The 17931-nt window shown below is 46.5% G+C and overlaps 1 protein-coding gene and 1 long non-coding RNA gene across 3 annotated transcripts in view; one reads left to right on the top strand and one right to left on the bottom strand.

Annotated features, from left to right (window-relative positions):
* DRAXIN (dorsal inhibitory axon guidance protein) overlaps positions 1-17931 on the bottom strand; it is a 208033-nt gene that overhangs the window by 165573 nt on the left and 24529 nt on the right. Inside the window, exon 1 of one of the 2 annotated variants that reach the window (XM_078642215.1) lies at positions 5670-5802. The exons of the other annotated variant lie outside the window; for it this stretch is intronic. The gene's annotated coding sequence lies outside the window, so the exon portion shown is untranslated. Of the gene's footprint in view, positions 1-5669; positions 5803-17931 lie in introns of those variants that run through there. 2 annotated transcript variants of the gene reach the window in all.
* The window catches only part of LOC144754439 (uncharacterized), a 74663-nt gene continuing 63031 nt past the window's right edge, over positions 6300-17931 (top strand). The window contains exons 1-2 of the long non-coding RNA XR_013594724.1: positions 6300-6365; positions 6568-6623. This is a non-coding gene — a long non-coding RNA (uncharacterized LOC144754439). The remainder of the gene's footprint in view (positions 6366-6567; positions 6624-17931) is intronic.

A 17931-nucleotide genomic window follows, 5' to 3' on the forward strand; every position in this document is an offset into this window, starting at 1 on the left:
CATAGGCAAATAGCTGGTGGGTTCTGTTCATATGCAGCCCTTCCTCCAGGCTCTAGAGGGCTTTCAGTAAGAGGAATGATGAAAGGGGATACATTCATAGCAAAATCTCCTATGAAGGGCAGGGCTCATACATCTGAGGCAGAAGAACTCTTTTCAAGGGTGATGTTTGCCAAACTACTTTATTCAAGAGAAGAGAGTAGACTATATATATATTAAAGAGACTGTTCATGGGGTATTCCTAATGTCCCCTAAAGTCTTTTAAACGTGTGATATAGAGAACCAATTTTTCATTCATGCACGAGTGGCTACTACATTCTCATTTGGTCAATTCCTATACCAAGAGATTAGGCATCTACAACAGCAAGGTAAGGAACAGATCAACAAAGCAGGGATCCACGGGGACAACATTGGGGTGGCTCATCCTTTCCTATTCATTATCCGCTAGCTACAGGGGTATGATCTACGTGCTCATGACTGATGGTGGGCCCTAGGAAGAATGGACCCCAGGATAAAGCATGCCACACAATGTGGGTGAAATGCAAAAAGAACAGATGCTGGAGGGAATACTGAACCAATCAAACATTCACCCCAGTCACAGATCTGACTTAAATCTATCGGTTTTTTTTGCATGCCACGCCATGCCAGTTTAGACCCCGCCTTATGCAAATCAGTCTTGACCATGCTCCCCATGGGAACAGTCCAGCCCGAACTGCCAGGCCAGAAACAAATATCCTAGGACTGTTTTCGAGGTTTCACCCCTCATCAGCCAGGCTAGCTAGAATCTGGTGGCGTAGCAAGCACGGGAACCACATCTGGGCATACCCTTCCCACTTAGGGTGACACAATGCAAAAACAACAGATGATAGACAGAATGCTGAACCAATCAAACATTCACCCACAGTCACATATCTGGGTTAAATCCATCATTTATTTGCACACCACGTCATTCCAGTTCAGACCCAGCCTTATGCAAATCAGTCTTGACCCTGCTTCCCATGGAACAGTAAATTCCGAACTGCCAGGCCCTCCCTGGACCAGAAACAAGTATCCCAGGACTGGTTTTGGGGTTTCATCCCTTATCAGCCAGGCTAGCTTGAATCTGGTGGCGTAGCAAGCACGGGACCCACATCTGGGCATACCCTTCCCACTTAGGGAGACAAAATGCAAGAAGAATAGATGGTGGATAGAATGCTGAACCACTCAAACATTAACCCGCAGTCACAGATCTGAGTTAAAACCATTGTTTTTTTGCACGCCACGTTGTGGGTGAGGATTTGTTGTCCTTTTGTAAGTGCTTAACCTCTTCGATGCGTCAGACTGCCCCCGGCCATCCGACATCATGGTGGGCGTGTGCTGAGGACGCCCGGGGGCACGCGTGGAATTCTTCCGCACCGCGGTGGAATTCCAACCGCGTCGAATCGGTTAATTTGAGCCAGTGGTTTCCGGTGCTTGGCCCGGCCACTTAATTTTCAGCACCAATGCTTGTCTCACTCTGACACAAGATGGTGCAGTCTGGCCAAATTAGAGATGAACAACAACTATTGGTTAGGACCAGAGGGAATTTTAAAGACCAGGCTCCGATATGTTCCCTACATGTACTTGAACAACACAAAAAATATCAGAGGGTCTAACCAGAAAAAGTGTACGCAAGGTGTAAACTAACAAGAAAACCTAAATGTCCCTACCATGTGTATATCTATCTATGGTCATCCATTCGGCAGACCCGCACAGTGGTCAGGCAAGGACGCCCATCAGTCGCCACACGGAACCGCCCTTCATCATTTGGCATTCCTTCAAGACCACCACTAGGAGTGCCACTAAGCTTTCACGGAGGAGGGCCCAGATGGTAAAGGAGCCCCCAACCGGTCAGCCAGGTCTTACTATGGTCTTGTTACTCAATTATGAGGATATTGGCACAAAGGGGGGGACTGATGTTGCAGTGCACAAAAAGGTGTGTGAAAAAGTAAAATAAAAAGGTGTCATAAAATTGGATGAGGGGGTACTGAAAGTGAATTTATTCTGATGCTACCCACTCCTCCAACATTAAAAAGTAGTCAGTAACAGTCAAAAAAATTTAGACTGCCGGGATGTATTATAAGGTCGACATGTTTCAGTAATTATCGACACATTATGTCATTGCTTTCTTCAGGACCAAATATACTGATGGCTACTGCAACGAAGTGATAATGAAACAAAACAGTGCTCCAAACCAACATAGATAAATTCAAGTTTGACAAAGTATACCCCTAGACAAGTGAGACATATATTCCACCTGATTTTACTGCAAATGGGCGCAAGGCGGGTTTCAGCTATGGTACATCGAGCTCTGATGACAACACAACAGGCAGTGACACTGGATCCACCAATCAGGGTCCCCGAGGCAGAGGCAGAGGAAAGAGAAATTTGCGCAGTAACTGGAGAGGGAACCAACAGAATCAGACACAACTATGGTGGCCACCGAATCCCTGGCAGCTTGGTGGTCCGTCTTTCCTTCAACCGATGGGACCTCAACACATGGGCCCTTTTCAACCACCTATGGGGCCTTTTCCACCTCAATATCCTACTAACTTTGGTGGCCAGCCTTTTTTAGGTGTTGGCCAGGGACGGTCTCGGGGCAGGAGAAGAGGCCAACAACAACCACAGGCTCACTTCAGCCCGCCGACATCATCAGCGAGGAACCCGAGGAGTACAACAACGAAGAACAAAGAGCAGGCAACGACCAGTCTGGAATCGGGCTCGTGATTAACTTGAGTCAACATGTATTGACACTATCTGAAGAAAAGGCACTCAACAGAGGCTTGGGCTTTGTCCCTACGCATCAGAACAATCACTTTGAAACTCGCTTGGAGTTGGCCAAATTCCTACGTAAGGTTAGATTGCATTTCTTTTTTGCTGACAAACAGGTATCTGAAACGCAAGATGTAAGAGAAGTAAACACTGGGCTGAAAAGGAAATCTACCTTCAATCCACCCTCCCACACTATGCCCCCTAAGGTACTTGCTTTTGAACAAGCTATTGAGAAGAGTATCGAAGACTTGTTTACACAACAAGAAAAGGTGTTTCATAATTTTCCCAAAGATGAACAGCTGGCTTTAAAAGCATGATCTACGGACAACATACTGACTATAAAACCTGCGGACAAGGGTGGTGCCATTGTCCTTCTGGACACTAGCACCTACCGAGCTGAATGTCTGCGGCAATTAAGGGACGTGAGATCGTACCGCCCCTTGGATGTTGATCCGACTGAAGAACTGAAGACAATAATCTCAACCATGACGGAAGAAGCATTATCTGAAGGGTGGATCACGCCACAAGAAGCAGCCTTCCTTTGTACCACACACCCGGTAACCCCATACTTTTATGCCCTGCCTAAGGTGCATAAAGAACAAAGACCGCCTCCGGGCCGCCCCATAATCTCGGGTATCGGATCTATTCTGGAGACTTTGTCAACCTTTGTTGATTATTTTTTGCGCCCCATGGTCCAAGAAATTCCAACCTACCTAAAGGACACAACCAATGTGCTACGCCTCTTGCCTGAGATAGACTTTGATATTACTACCGACCTTCTTGTTTCATTTGATGTGGAAGTATTATATACCTCAATACCACAGGATGAAACTCTTGAGGTTATTCAGCTTCTATTACAATCTAGAACTCTAGACAGTATTACTCCGGTGAATTTTATCATGGCTTGCGCTACTCTGGCAATGAAGCACATTTTTTTCAGGTTTGAGGACACAATGTACCTCCAGGTATCGGGTACCAGTATGGGGAGCGTTTACGCTCCCAGTCTGGCAAACTTATATGTCCATTCTTTCGAACAGGAACACATACTGGTTACTACAAATCCTTTTCTTGAGTGTATCAAAACATGGAAAAGGTACATTGATGATATCCTAGTGGTTTGGCGGGGTACAAGTGAAAGATGCCGTGAATTCCTGGATTGGTTGAACAGCAGGAATGAGTTTCTTCGTTTCACAATGGAAGTAGGTGGAGACAAACTATCTTTCTTAGACCTACTGATTACGGCAACACCTGAGGGATTGCAATCTGAACTTTACAGGAAACCTTTGGCCAAGAACTCCCTCTTATGTTTTGATAGCCATCATCCTAAGTCTCTACGGGACAATTTAACTTTTGGGCAGTTCCTTAGAGTTCAGAGGAATTGTTCAAACAGTTTGGCATTTAAAAACACTCGGTGGCTCTGAAAAAACAGCTAGTTGCAAGGAAATATCCACCTAGACTTGTACAACGTTCTCTCAAAAGTGCCAGAAATAACAATAATTTGGCTCTTCTAGAACCATCTGTCCCTAAGCCCCCCCTAGATAGGCTAACTTTTGTTACCACGTTTGGTACCTTATCGAATCAAATACAGAGAGAGGTTAAAAGACACTGGTCTATCCTTAATTCAGACCATACTTCAATACAAACCCCACTCTTTTCGTTCAAGAGGGGACTGAATCTCAGAGACCGACTGGTCCACACAAGACCAAGTGAAGAGAGACCCAGGGCTCTGGGATCCCTCTGGGACTTTCCCCCAGTCACAGGTCATCATCCCTGCGGCACATGTCAATCTTGTCCACAAACTAGGAAATCAACCGAAATAGATATAGGCACTACAAGACCGTGGATTCAAACTAAATTCACGAATTGCAATAGCGAGAACCTTGTCTATCTCATCACATGTCCCTGTGGGCTGAAATATATAGGGATGACAACCCGCAAGATCAGGGTCAGAATATCTGAACATAAGAGCACTATCAGATGTAAGAGACAAGCCACGAAATTGACCAATCACTTTCTGGAGGCACGCCACCCTTCCACGTCATTCCAATGGACAGTGATTGAGCAACCTCATATTCCAGCACACATCACAGATGTGTCTAAGTATCTTCTACTCAAAGAACAGAAGTGGGTCTTTAAGATGGGTACAAATCGCGTGGGCCTTAATGACGATATACCCTGGTCCACTCTCTGATTTAGAGGGGTGGATCATTTATATCAACTCTAACATAGAGGGGTAGATTATATCAACCCTGTTAACCGGGTAAACTGAGTGGTATACGATCACTGTTGTAAGATCACTACAATTCACATCACACCAATAGTAATCTTCTATGGATGGACATAACTTACCATAGATACTATGATCTAAATGACCTGTATGTGGTAGGAATTGGTATTAATTATACTTCCCTACATGTACTTCTATTTGCTATAACATTGTCCTGGCTTCTGACCAAGTAATTTGGGAATAACTACAGCAAGTAAATAAACACTGTCTACTGGTTCGCGTTATTCTTAATATGAAAGCATATTTTGACAAACGGGTATTGACGCAGGCACCATCTACTGCCTCATAAACTGGTTGTGTTTGACTAACGGTGTCAAGATAGTTCTGTCTTTACACACATAAAAAAATCTACGAGGAGCAACAGTTGGTCTCACAATGATGTTCCTGCAGACCCATTCAGTTGGTGGGCATTTATTATGGTGCTTACTTGCCACAAATACTATGACCTTTATGTGGTATGAGTTGGCATTAATTACACTACCTTATATGTGCTTCGAATTACTGTAACAGTTTCTGAACAAGCAATTTGCAGATAACAACAGAAAGTAAATAAACATTGCCTTCAGTGCGCGTTATTTATAACATATAAACATACTTGAATCAATGGGCACTGATGCGGCACCATTCCTTGCTTTACTCTTTGCTTCATGAATTGTTTTTGCTTGACGAACGATGTCGAGAAAGTTTTTTCTTTACATATAAAAAAACCCTACGAGGAGCGATACTTGTTCAATCTGTGAAGCTCCTGATAGTCCAATCAGACGGTGGGCATTCACTTTGCTGCGTGGTGATTGGCTGGCCCTTCACTTCTCCAGCCAATCAACCGCTCTCTATTGGGTTTCACTAGTATGGGGAACCACGTGATCGGCTTTTGGCCAATGACGCATCGTGTCATATACCGGAGCCCTGTCCTACGTCGTTACCTCCCCAATCGGCTCGGACGCCGATTTTCCAAGTACCGACGGACAGGTAAGCTCCTTGCTTGGAAATGGGATTACTCATGGTTTTCTGAACTCAAATTTTTTATGCTACCCTGAGTGATAACATATGATTGTCCTAAGATAGGTAATGCTTGCAACTTGTGGAATTGCATTACTTTCGACATAGCTGTGAAAGCTTCATGTGAAGTGGCTTATAGTTTAATTGGCGCAGAGTAGATCTTTCTAGACAACAGCAAAGTACTTGATTTCACAGCATGCTGTGTACTTGTCTTCCTTTTTATAGAGCGGTGCTTCCCCTTTTTCCTGAGCCGTGGCCAGGTGGGGTGAGGTCTGTACCTCTTACGAGTCTGGTAAGACGGTTTCTGTTTCCTACCTTGGCATTTCTAAATTGATCCAATGTTGAGACATTTGCACTCAATGATAGTGCTACAGTTGTACATGATTATGACACTAAATACTAGGACTAATGCATATAAATCTTGTATATGGTAGTGTACGCGGTGTGTATTGATAGGGCACTTATTTTGACCTTCATGCTCTCATTGTTTCTAGAATATTCACACGATTCAGAAGAGGAGAGAAACGATGCGGACACCTAGTGGATTCAGGTGATCTCTGTATCAGTTTTATCTATGTTGGTTTTGAGCACTGTTTTGTTTCATTATCACTTCGTAGCAGTAGCCATCAGTATATTTGGTCCTGAAGAAAGCAATTACATAATGTGTCGATAATTGCTGAAACATGTCGACCTTATAGTACATCCGGGCAGTCTACATTTTTTTGACTGTTACTGACTACTTTTTAATGTTGGAGCAGTGGGTAGCATCAGAATAAATTCACTTTCAGTACCCCCTCATCCAATTTTATGACACCTTTTTATTTTACTTTTTCACACACCTTTTTGTGCACTGCAACATCAGTCCCCCCTTTGTGCCAATATCCTCATAATTGAGTAACAAGACCATAGTAAGACCTGGCTGACCGGTTGAGGGCTCCTTTACCATCTGGGCCCTCCTCCGTGAAAGCTTAGTGGCACTCCTAGTGGTGGTCTTGAAGGAATCCCAAATGATGAAGGGCGGTTCCGTGTGGTGACTGATGGGTGTCCTTGCCTGACCACTGTGAGGGTCTGCCGAAGGGATGACCATAGATAGATATACACATGATAGGGACATTTAGGTTTTCTTGTTAGTTTACACCTTGCGTACACTTTTTCTTGTTAGACCCTCTGATATTTTTTGTGTTGTTCAATTTAGAGATGACCACTACAACAGTTAATTATCAATTCAATATATATAAAATTTGACTATTACGTGCTGCCCATCTCATTTTTAGGTCTCGCCTTCGCAACGCACATGCGTTGCAAAGGAAAAAGACCTTTTCTGATCGCCAAGGCTTTTCAGCCAAGCACGTGCACGCGTTCCATTGCCTTCAATGGCAACACGTGCACGTCAGGAGATTCACTCGCGGGAGCGCCCGCCACCATCTGGTAGCAACTATCGCTCCCGCGAGTGAATCGCGCCCGCCTCCCTCCTCTCCCCCCACCGCGCGAGGTGCTCGTGTTTGTTGTTTGTTTCACGAAGTTGGTGTTTAGCTTGTATACATCCTGGATGTTTTGGTACCTGTAGTTCTGCGCGTGGATTTGGTAAAAATGGATTAAGGCGCGTGCTTGCATGGTATCCGGTGGTTTGGATTCGGAGTGACGTGGCCTGTGACATGCAAGCAAGTCACAGTGTTCGCTTACTGTATGGGTTTGGCATCAGTCCTGGAAGGATGCGTTGATGGGTTTCACTTCCCCTCCCATCCCCCTTAGTAGTGCCAAATCCAGCCCCTCCCCTCCCCCTTGTAGACACTGACCGTCACCGGGCCTTTCAGTAAAATACTACGGAAGGCACAGGGTCAGGGTGGGTGGTAGCAGTTGTAAACATGAAGGGTAAAACCCTCTCCCCTCTAGAATGCCAGGCCTCCTTGCTGCACATTGATGTTAGTGCCCTCCCATGGCTCCCCGCACTTGGATGGTGGTAGTGCCCTCCTAGGTCACACCCCTCGCACACTGATGGCGACAGTGGCCTCCGAGGTCTCTCCTCTCGCACATTGATGGTGGCAGTGCCCTCCGTGTCTCCTCTTGCACACTGACTGTGGCTGTGCCCTCCGAGGTCTCTCCTCTCGCACATTGATGGTGTCGGTGCCCTCCGAGGTCTCACCCCTCCCATATTGACAGTGCTCAGTCACAGGTGCCCTCACTTGAGCCCCTGCCCTCTGCTCACCCCGCTCAAGGCCGCCTGCGTGCTCCAGCCAGCCTCTGCGCTGGTGGACTCAGGTATCCCCACTTCCCCTCTCTGCCCGGGTTCTTCTGTGCTGAACTCTTTGCATCTTTTACAGCGGGGCACAGACCAGAAACAAACTCGCTGAACAACCCCTCTCCGGCCGGGTCCCTCAACACACACACAACTACACACCTGATGCGACTGGAGGTCCCCCTGTGCCGAGAAAGAAAACCCCTACTGTGCACACTGTGCCTACATCCAAGGCTGGGACCCTACTCTGCCTTTCCAGAAAGAAGCAGAAACATTTCTCCCAAATCCCCATTCACTGCACTTTCTGACTCTGACCATAGGGTCTCCCCACTCCTTAACAGTACCCCAACAGTTGTATGTTTGAACGCATCTTCTACCCCACGTACAGACACATAACCCTATTGCCTCATAAACCCCGCAGCTGCCCTTCTCGCTAGGTTCGTGGTATGTAAGTGCCCCAATAAAAGTAAAATAAGGCCCATCGGCGCAGATTCCCTCGAGGGACGAGTGTATTTTGAGATTTTACAAGACAGGTGTGATTCCAACTTGAGGCTGGCACCCCCGTGCCCGCCTTCATATGTGAACCCCGTTGGCACCGGTCAGGGTTTAATACACCCCTGGCACGTACACTTCCGGCAGAGTTACACACGGCCTCGAGTGCCTTCTGGTGGCCCTGATGTTGTCGGCGCTATGTGATTTCGTGAAGCGCTATTGCTGGTTGTGTGGCAGTTGTATTTACTCTGCACACATAGTTTCAAGGAAGTTTGCAGCCGAATGGAGCAGCTCTGCAACCTTGTTGTGGCTTTTCGCCCTACTCTTAGTTTTGGGCATGTTCTGGTGACCCCCTAATGTAACCAGGGCTCCAGAGAGTGGCTTCTGTGCTCGGTGGAGACTCTGAAGCTGCCTTGAGCCCCTCTGCAGTGTGTTCACATCTCAACACCTTCGCTGCTGGCCTACTGGCTGGTGCCAATGGCTAATCCTTTTGGTGGGTGCAGTGTGGCTGCACGCACCACAAAAATGCCTTCATGAGAAGGTAGTGGCTTGGTACCCCCTTGTAAAGCGGATCCTTGGTGCCACCTCACCCGAGTGTTGGAGGACCCTGTGTGGGTGGTCTCTGCGCTCTTGCTGACTGCAGGTGTGACCTGAGAGGAGTCCAAACCAACCCAATGAGTGGAGGGGGCTGCTGCAGGGCGCCCTGACACCCCGTGAAAGAAGCCACGTAGATGGACTGCAGGGAGCTGCTGAGGAGGTGGGATTCTGAGCGCTATACACGGGTCGCTGTGATCTTTCACTTAGTCTTCACCATACTCTGCTCCCCTTGCCTGGCTGCGCTGCACCCCTTGCCTGGCTGCGCTGCGCCCCTTGCCTGGCTGCGCTGCGCCCCTTGCCTGGCTGCACTGCGCCCCTTGCCTGGCTGCACTGCGCCCCTTGCCTGCCTGCGCTGCTCCCCTTGCCTGGCTGCGCTGTGCCCCTCGCCTGGCTGCGCCCCTTGCCTGGCTCTGCTGCGCCCCCTACCATCCATGTAGCTGGGCTCCACTCCCCCATTACCTGACTTCACTGCACCCCCCCTCCCACCCAGCCTCAGTTTGCTGTGGCATGAGCACAACTTCCCACAAGCACTTTGCATGAGTCCCTGGACTAGTGTTTCCCGAACCACATTAGAGACCTCACCTGAACATGTCAGTCTGTGCAGAGCTCAAGCCACCGGCGACCCCGTGGGCTTGTGTGATCTTTGCACCCCATAAGCTTGAGTTATGAAAGATTTTTTGTTGGGGGGTGGGTGGGCGAGGAGGGGTGGAGCTTGTCCAGACCCCACCACTGTGAAGGGGCTCAACTGCACCAGGAACCACGAACCAGCAGGACTAGAAACTCTCTTCACTCACTGCTGGCAGTCTCAGAAGGGGGCCACGTGCATAATACTCTAAACAGTAATTATGAAACCACATAAAACGCCCTAAACAATGTCTTTCTGCACTCATTTCTGAAAAGAAAACCCCATGGAATGTAGTGGTTAATTTGTCGTTGAAAACTCGCTCACATGACATTGTTTCTGACTCCCAGAATTGACAAAGCCAATTGTTGGCATTTTACAGCGAGAAAAGCTTTTCCCATGTCCGAATGAGCTAGTCTCCCCCTGTCTGGTAGCAGCACTGCAGTGTAAGCTTCCGAAAATAAAATAATAAATTAGAAACTTGGTTCAGCTCATGGTTAAAACAGCAGTGTAGTGCTTCTATTGGTGCAGCAGGCGCAGTGATACCGGGGCACAGAGGCTTGAGGGGCCCGTGGAACCCTGATTATTGTTTTACTTTATAATTCAAACAGCGGGAGCGCAGTTCCTTTATTGCATTAATGCCCTCAAGTCACTGATTGAAACAGATAGGTCCTGCCAACATATTTCTAACTTGTTTTCATTTAGAGATTCATACAAAAATTAATGCTGGCTCTAGGCGCTGTAACTATCCGCAGTCCTTGTTAGCCAATTTAACGTACTTCATTTTTCTGCCAAACTTATTTTGGCCGGATTCGAACTCTTCACGCGTAGGTCATAAACAAGATAACAGCGATGGCTTATCTCACTCACCATCTTGACCCACGTCTAGCAGCATCGGGGGCACGGGCAGGTACTGCTGGGGCATACTTGCAGGTTGGCATCAGTGTCAGGAGCTGTAGCACAGCAGAGGAAAGAGCAGGGCCGCTGGGTGCACACCCTGTGAAGGGGGTGGGGAGGGCGTTGCAGCGCACGAGACGTGCAGTGGGCAAGGAGGTGAAGAGAGAGTTACAAGGAGGCTGAGGTGGTGCAGTGGGTGACCTAGGGTTTACTGAAGCACGAGTGAGGCACAGAGGGAATGGACAGTAAGGTCTCCGAGGGTCCAAGTTTGATCCCCTTAAGGGCACGAATAGGGAGGCGCATAGGGGTGATGGGAACGTCAATGAAAAAATATTGCCCACACTCCTAGGCGCTAATGTGTTCATTTTAGTGGTGCATTACTTTATTCCCAGGTGGTGTTTATCAAAGGGAGGTAAATGTATGCTGAAAAGGGGGGATTTTCACATAGATTAGAGTTGTGCTTTAGGTGCCAACGGGTCTAGGATTGTGCCAGTGACCTGCGTTCAGGTTACCCAGTTCCATGGATGAATAGCTCAAGTCCAGGTACTTTTTGTTGCCTGCTGAGAGGAATTGTAGTCCCAATTTACCCATAAAACCAGAACTTGAAGTCCCAGAATACAAAGAAAATCCCTGTTTTGGATGAACTACACCAAGGGTACTCGCAAAACTTTTCCCAGGGGCCACAAAGTATGGGCTGTGGTGTACCCGAGGGCTGCATTGATACCTGCATGATGGCAGTCGAGCATTTTGTTATGCTGTATCTGAGTCGCAATCCCTCTACTACACATTGGGGTAAGCCTTCTCTACTAGCTATCACTACCTTGGGAGGGTCAAGCGTAAAACAGAAATAACTTAATTATTAAACTGAAATGAGTTAGAATTGTACAATTTACAGCACAACCTCTGCATCAATGCACCACCACCAGTGGAGCCGCCAGTGCAGTCCCACCTCAGCACCAGCACAACCCCACGTCAGCACCAGCACAACCCTAGCTTGGCAGCAATTTTGCACCAATGCACCTCAGCTCAGCACCAACTCAGCCTCACTCAGCACCAGCTCAGCACCACCACTGCATGACTCAGCACCACAGCATCACTCAGCACCACCTAAGTATCACTCAGCATCACTTGAGCATTACCTTCACACCAGCACACCACCACCACTTAGCATCACCCATCACCAACTGAGTCTGCCCTTGGAATCCGGCATCTGCTGATTCTCATTAAGTGTCCCTCCACTGGTTGTGTTGTGTAATTCAGGTACTATTTCCCAGCCTCCGGCCTCCCATTGTTTATGTCCTCCTCCCTCATAATAACAAGCATTTGCAATGCAATAGGTCTCGCATTAGGAAAGTTTGAGCTATTGGTATTGTAAATGACAATTTTTTTATTTATGTGTTGGTTTTGAAAATAGCGAAATTAATAGCTTTGTCATTTACAATGGCAATAGTGTTAACTTTTGCAAATGTGACACCTATAGCATTTGTAATGCAATATGTGTTGTATTTACGTGACTTGGATGTATTGATATTACAAATAACAATGGCTTTTATTTTTTTTAATAATTAATACTTAAATAAAAGTTATTGTAATTTGTAATGGCAATAGCTTAAACTTTTGTAAACAACTTTTGTGATTATGTTCAGTGTATTTTATTGTGACGAAAATCCAAGAACAGAAGTGAAATATTAACATCTTTTTGTGACATTGTAATAAAGCTTGAAACATTGAAGAACTTATTTGAACCATTTGATAGATAGAGTGAGGGCGAAAAATAGATAGAGTGAGGGCGATAGATAGATAGAGTGAGGGCGATAGATAGATAGAGTGAGGGCGATAGATAGATAGAGTGAGGGCGATAGATAGATAGAGTGCGGGCGATAGATAGATAGTGTGACACACACACACACACACACAGAGCCACACACAAAGCCACACACACACAGAGCCACACACACATAGCAGATTATGTCACAAAGAGGGGTGCGGGGGGACGGGACACTTTTTTGGGTAAATGAGTGCTCGGCTTAAAAGGGAATGAAGAACCTTTGACCATAGATTGGTCATGACCTACATCTATGAAGACGATAGACGTTGCTTGTAGGTAACTCAATTTCACTGAAATACATGATGTTTAATGAACAGAGTGCATTCTGGGAGTGGTAGTCTTCATTGGGGTATAAATAAACTTTGAATAAACATGGCCCAATATTGTGAGAGCCTACAGGAAGCAGTCACCAAGGCAAAAAAAAGAAACTGCAACAGGTAAAGGTATCCCAAGAGCAGCTTAGCAGAAAACCCCACTTCCCCCAGGCCCCGTCCCTCCTCTCCTCTCATGCAATGAACCAGCACTGCGCCCCCCACAAAGCCCCACTCACCGGAGCTCGACACACAGCTGGCGGGCGGTGGAGAGACCCCCGGAGGCAAGCGGGGCACCCTGATGAGAAGTGGGCGGACCCCGCAGCATAGACAGGAGGGAGGGAGGGGTGCACGCCAGAGGGAACTCGGCCAGGGGCTTAACGGGACGCAGCACAGCTGAGGCTCTGACGCAAGTAGCACATCTGCTTAGGGGTGGACCTGCATCCACCCAGTACAGTAGTGTGGCGGCGGGACACGCCACTGAGCAGCATCTCCTTAAGTGATGAAAAGGCCAGTGATCGACCTTTCTCCTAAATATGGCCAGGGAGAGCGCCAGTCTGGGGGCCGTGGTCGAGTTTGCCTGGTTAGGATTAGAAGACAGGAGCTGTTCGTCCACACCTCCTTCCCTGCAGCTTCAAAAATGCTTGCAAATATGAGCCTTAAAATCAATCGCTGGCCACATTTCCAGTCCGGGAAGCGTCTGGAAGCCTCATAGCACTTGCTTGAGCTAAGCAACAAGTGCTGTTTTTAAAACATTCCCCATGGCTCATTGGCGCCTTGAGGCACCATTCACCAAGTTGTGTCATCCCCAAATAAACTTACTGAGGAAAACTTGGAGGTGCGGGGGCTGTTCTTTTTCACTGAGGAATGGCCACTTATCGACAAAACTGATAACAAGCCACGTTATACGGGGGTCGTTCAAGCCACACACCCTGCTGTGGTGCGCAGACTGCACAAGAGAAGAGGAAGTGTCAGCAGATCACCGGGCTCTACCTCCAGCGCACACCTCCGAAGGACGTCGGACAGATCCACCAACCTGAGCAGCGGTGTTAGGACCCAGTGAGGGGCGGGCAGGGATGAGGGGACGAGTTTAGGGTGGGAGAGCTGGCTTCGTCCACCAGAGGTCCGGGCTAGAGATGCACGTGAGGAAGAGGGGAGAGCTCGTGGGGTGCCTTGGAGGGGATCCAGGGTGCACCGGCAGTCTGCAGCCTTTCATCAAACTCTGGAGTCCGTTCCACCCTAGGACCCCGAAACTGGACTCGAGCTGAAACCCCACTGCACCTTCCTGCAGTCCTTTGCTCTGGCCACGCCCAATGTTCAGACAGCCATTTCCACCTATGGCTCCATAACACTGAGGCATTTGCTCCTTTATCTGGAGTCTGCGTGTGACCTGTTACGTCACTCAAGACAAAGGTGATGAAAGAGTTGGAGTCCGTCAGGCCTGTTCATCAAGTGTGCAGTGTGTTTACACAACTATCCAGGCTGCCACGGCTGTACTCTGCTCACATTACTTGCTTTATTTATTTATGCACTACGAGAGGGTGTCTGTGCGCTGTACATACAAGAGAATGAGGTTACACACTTCAACAACACACATTAAGACTCACCCGCGAATAAAGCGCGAGTGATTTTTAATATGAGAACAAGGTTTTCAATCCCGGGCGGAAGTCAGGCAGGCCGGGGGCGGGACGTGAAGACACACCGTAAGCCCGGGCGGGCTCCCGTGAGGTGAGAGAGCCTCGCACGCACAGAAGGAAGAGACCGCCGCCGCCTGCCACGAGCCCTCGCCTGAAGACAAGTACCGGTGAGTGGGGGCCTTTACTGAGCTGCGAGGGCGGGGGGCATGTGTGTGTGCGTGGGGCGGCGGGGGGCTCTGTATGTGTGTGAGCGTGCGTGTGTGTATGTGTCTTGGAGTCTGTGTGTATGCGTGCGTGTGTGTATGCGTGTGTGATGACTGCGGGGGGGAGGGAGAGAGTGTGTGCGAGCGAGTGTCTCTGTGTGTGTATGCGTAATGCATGTGTGTATGTGTGGGGATGTGCACGGCGCGGGAATTCTTGTGAATGTGGACGGAGCCGACGTGCGCGTGCAAGCAGCTGAATCCAGCAGCCACGATGCTCCTACAACACAGCTTGAAGACATTGGCAAAGCTTATAGCTTATAGCTCTGTGTAAACACGTATATGGTCGCAAAGGCGAGACCTATTGGCTATGCCAATGCTTGTTATAACTGGGGCCTGAAGTAGTCCATATTGTCACACCTGTAGGAGTGTGATTGTTAGTAGTTGTGTTGTTACTATCATTGGCAGCGCTGGCAGGGACAATGTGTGGCACAAGCTGCAGTGGGTTCCTGACGAGAGCCCTGGAACTTAATTTTTTACAAATTAAGCACTGCCTTTTGTGTTCATGAGCGGTAGGCTCATAACGCCACTCCAGTGATAGCAGAAAATAAGGGTAAATTCCTGCGCTAATGCCCTTACATTTTTGTTGTAAACTGAACAAATTAGATGATTTACTTGCATACTTCATCTAGCACAGCACAGATACCCAATCACTGAGCTCTCAATGGATATAACTAATTTCAGAGAAAATCCAAAAACAGAAACACTAACCTGGCCACACCAGGCAGGTGAAACTTCAGTTAGGAAAATTCCCAAATTAATAAAACCCCCTTTCTTTTAAAAATGGAACACATTCAACACAAAAAGTACAAGAACATTGGGAAAAGAGAAAAGGAAATGGCACAAGTAAATAATTGAGAAAAGATGGCAGGATTAATTTAAATGCAATGTGCTCCAGAACACGCACCTCTTCCCTGACAACCAGAGATCCTTTTTAACACCCTCTTTGTAGGCGAGGGACCAGGTATCTACTGATGGTGAATTATGGTCAATTGACCTGAGATAAAAATCGGTTGCCTCAGCAAGCTATTAGTCCCACACTTAATAATTCTTAGGGACACGTGAGACATGCAGGGCATGATTTATTTCATTATTGAAGGAGAATGTGCCTGCTACAGGGAAAACTACATCTCAACTGTCCTGCAATAACTTATTCCCAATAACATATCTTTTCTGATTAAACGGCAGCAATCATCCTCTGTCCCAGCGGTCACATCTAAGCTCCAGCTCTGGGAGCAATCAGAGCAAGGAATATATTAGAAGAAAACCAGTCTCCTGCTTCAGGAAAGAAGCGGTCTGAAAAGTACTACAAGATCGAACTTCAGCTAAGGACTCAGTCCCCGGTGTTCTCTCAATTGATACCGTGCTTAATTTGAGCCTGTGCTTTCCGGTGCTCAGAACATAATCATCAACACTGGCACCAGTTAAGGACACATTCATTAATGGGGAGTGTAAAGATATGCCTAGAATCACAGGATGTTGAGCTGACGAGAGACTCAAACCTGGTTCCCAGCTTCAAAGTCGGCAGCTCTGGCCATTACTTCCTCTCCTCACTTTTATGGCTAGTATTTGGTTCTGGTTTAGGCGGTGCTAACAGGAGAAATGAGCTGGTGCAAGCTGTCTCCTAACGAGAGCCCTGGCACTTATTTTTTTTTTTACAAATTAACCACTGACATAATTCCTAGGCTGGGCTCTCCATATACAGTTCAGTTGCTTCTTAAGTGGCAACCCATCTAAACATCAACTTTAAAATATAGTTGCCTGTATTATTTTTCATTATGCTATTGTATTGTTATATGTTATTTCATTATGTTAATGTGAAATATAGTTTCCTTACTTTTTTAAATAATTTTATAGTAATTTATAAAAATGTTTGCTTTTTGGGAACTGTGGGCTTGGGTGGGTAGCATCCTAATTATATATTAATTAATTGTAATTAATTAGTTACACAATTATTTATTTAGTGGTTTACATGTTTAATAAAGTTTTAAATTGTTTATTGCATTTTATTGTTGGTGTGTGTGATGTATTGGGGATGTGGGTGGGTATCATCTTTTAGAGGATATTAAATAATTAATGTTCATTGATATATATAATACTTTTTTTAAGTTGTTATTTATTTAGTTAATACATTTTAATTTTGTGTTCTGTTTTGTTGGGACCTGGCTCGGCAGTGATTGAATAAAAAATGTACATTGATGATAACTGATGAATGCATTAATAATGCGATTTTTCAGAAGCAGAGATAATTTGGTATATATTTAAATATTTGCTTATATGCTTTTTTAAATGTATTTTATGTATTTCGAATGGATTCTACAGTATATTCGGGTTTTGATGAGTAATGTTATTTTTTTAACATTTATATTAATTATTCTTTTTTTTTAACAAAAGTTTTTATTATGTCAATTGTCAAATACAATGGAGAGCTTTGTAACCCAGAGACAGACTGCCATATGATACAAAAGCAGTATTGCGTTGACTTTTAGTATATACATTATACAAAACTGAAATAATAAAGAAACAAAAAACCCCCATGCACAGTCCTTCCACCACAGAATTAATAACATATAGTCGCCCGCACACAAATGACGTAGTCCGCTGGACCCTATAGATCCCAAACCACAATTCCTGCCAAATGTAACCCTTAACTGCTACATCTGCCACGGCTGGGGGCTCTAGGTCCAAGCCTCTATAGGTTGCCCACCTCTTCCAAATCTTAAAATGCTTCAACGGGCACCCTCGAGCTTTAAAAATAGGAACCTCCAAATCCATATTGAAATCCAATCCATTTTTCCATGCCGAGAGCACTGGCGGAGCCCCAGCCTTTCACTTATGAGCAATGTCTTGTTTAGCCAGCGTAAAGCCCAGTAGGATCAGATGGTGCTTATAAATATTCCCCCTCCCCCATTATATGTAACAACACCAACTTTGGGGAATAAGGCAGCTCTCACCCCATAAACTCAGCGAGACAGGCC

The sequence above is a fragment of the Lissotriton helveticus genome, chromosome 5_1, assembly GCF_964261635.1.
Source record: "Lissotriton helveticus chromosome 5_1, aLisHel1.1, whole genome shotgun sequence".
NCBI classification, from domain to species: Eukaryota; Metazoa; Chordata; class Amphibia; order Caudata; family Salamandridae; genus Lissotriton; species Lissotriton helveticus.